Raw genomic sequence first — 2,862 nt, 5'->3', positions numbered from 1 at the left:
AAGGTTCTGATGTAGAAATCAGTGTAGGACATGTGTCAGAAGTATTCTGTTCAAACTCTACATGCGATTCTGTAACCATTTCAGTATCGCCAGGTAGGTTCAAACCATGATCTCTGAGAAATTTATTCTCAAAGAATACTGCATCTCTAGATTCTATAACCAAATTGGTAGATAGATCCAAAAACCGATCAGCAACACTATCTGCTGCACCACCTAGACAAACACAAGTGTTTGTTCTAGGTCCTACCTTAGGTCTCCTAGGGTCTTGTATCCTCACATAAGCAATACAGCCCCAAGTCTTAAGAGTGTCATATCTACAAGGATGTTTATGCCATAACTCATAAGGAGTAGTGGTCAACTTAGAGTGGTGTACTCTATTCAGGATGTGATTTGCAGTTAAAACTGCTTCTCCCCAATAGCTAGTAGGCATGCCAGCTGTCAATAACATAGAGTTTAACATTTCAGTTAACGTCTGGTTCTTACGTTCAGCTATGCCATTAGATTGAGGTGAGTAAGGAGCAGTAGTTTCAAGTATTATGCCCTGAGAGGCACAGAATTTCTTGAACACTGTCAAAGTGTATTCTCCTCCTCTATCACTCCTAAATCGCTTAATTTTCAAGTTCAATTGATTTTCAACACGATTCTTGAAAATTTTAAATTTATCAAAAGCTTCATCTTTCGATTTTAGGAGATAAATATGACAATATCTAGAAAAATCGTCTATAAAAGTGATTAAATACTTCCGACCACCTCGAGTAGTGAAGCTTTTAAAGTCACAGAGGTCAGAATGTATTAACTCAAGAAGTTTTGTGCTCCTAGAAACCGAACGAAAAGGTTTTCTAGTGATCTTGGTTTGTGCACACACTTCACATTTGTCAAATCTAATCGATGTATCTAAAGGTATATTATAAGCTTTAGCAAGTTTGACCATTTTTCTATAGTTCACATGTCCCAATCTAGTGTGTAACAACTTAGGATCAATCAAAGTGGAACTAACCTGACTAACAGTTTCATTTGCTAAACTCAGTCTATACATACCATCGATTAAGAAAGCACAGCCAAAATAATAAGAGTTAACAGTTAAAGTTACTCTACCACCCAAAAAAGATGAACACATGCCAGCATTGTCTAAAAGACTAATAGAAATTAAATTCTTTTGAATAGCAGGAACTACTTTAACATTTTTTAAAGTTAGTATTTTACCTGAAGAAAGAACCAGGTTCGCAGTTCCAGTGTGAGTCACCTCTGCCTCAGCTCCACTAGCCACTGTAACGGTCTCTTTCACGCCAACAGCATCCGTAAGCAGTTTCTTCGAGTTGCAACAATGGCAGGTGGCTCCTGTATCTAACCACCAATCTGAAGAAGTACTGGCCTTACCATTGCCTAACATGGCAATAAAACTCTTAGGCGCAGCACTGTCCACCATCATATGAGCTTCTTTTTTTGGTGTGTCAAATTTAGCCTTCTTAGGTTGTTTACACTCTGCAGCAAAGTGACCCCATTTCCCACAGTTGTGGCACTTGCCCTTCTTTTTCTGAAAGATAGTCTTTTTGGCCTCCAACTTAGGATGTTCACTTTTAGGTGACTTGGATTTCCGAGGAAATTTCTTGGGATATATTACCGCGTTAGCAGCAGATTGTTGTTGTCTAACCATCTCCAAGTTATTCCTAGCTCGATTCTTATCTTCGATTCGAATGAATCGTTTGAGATCATCCAGTCCCACTTGCACCTTTTTCCGATACATCTCGGTTTTGAAAGAGTGCCATGCAGATGGTAACTTGTATATAATTGCACCCACAAGAAATGAATCACAGACAACTATTTTTTCATTATTCAACTTAGATCTCAGATTCTCTAGATCAGTAACTTGAGGAGTGATTTCCTTGTCTTCTTGAAACTTGAAATCCATGAATTTGTCAACAAGATGGGTCTTGGACAATTCTTCCTCCTTCTTGAATTGAGCATCTAAGTTGTCCTATATTGCTTTAGCAGTGTTAAATTTACTATAGGTTTCTGCAAGACGATCTGAAAGACAATTCAAGAAGTAGTCTTTGCAGAAATCCTCATCTCTAAGCCATTGAGATTCATCAACTTCTTCATCCGTCTCAGCAAAGGTACTCAAAACAGTGTAAAAACAATTCATATATTTTAGACTGAATTGAGTCTTTCGCTTCCATGAATTAAACTCAGATCCACCAAAGGATTGAAGTTTGACCATCTCAAACGGCATAGCATTCTTATCCAGTTATCCATTTGATATTTCAGATGAAATTAAAAAAAAGGAAAGAGTGCACCTGATTGGAGAGGAACCCAAAATATATAGATTGTAGTTGAGAAACGTTCCCAAAGATGGGACCACCGAGCAATTCGGGTCCAACAAGTTTTCTCCGAAATCACCAACAAGAGTGGCAGCCAATGGAATATGACGACTAAAAATTCGCCCAACAAAAATTCGGCAACGAGTAGCTCATTTGCCCACCGAACACCCAAAAAACAACAACAAAAATTGTACGAAGGCAAACCCTCGGCCAAATCGAATTCTCTGGGTGATGAAACCCACGCCCAAAAAATTGCTGCGAGGCTGCAACTCTAATGGCTTCTCGGCCTCCTCTGCAGGAATATCAAAATCGTGGTCTACTCTGTAGAACAGATGGAACGATGTGATTTGGCTTTAAGATTGTTAGGGTTATTAGGGTTTAAGCAGGATGCTTAAAGCATACACCCAAGGTATCTAGTTTGGAATACCAAGTTTGTTGCCTCCAGCCCCTATATATAGAGATACACTAGGGTTATGAGAGGTTAATGGGCTCCAGCCCAAATGGGCCCACTACACCTGGTCCATTACCTATTGGGCTTATATTA

This window comes from Tasmannia lanceolata, unplaced genomic scaffold (genome assembly GCF_043159265.1).
Source record: "Tasmannia lanceolata isolate RefF3 unplaced genomic scaffold, GAP_Taslan_0.1 ptg000002l, whole genome shotgun sequence".
NCBI classification, from domain to species: domain Eukaryota; kingdom Viridiplantae; phylum Streptophyta; class Magnoliopsida; order Canellales; family Winteraceae; genus Tasmannia; species Tasmannia lanceolata.
Note: the sequence above shows the minus strand (reverse complement) of the source record.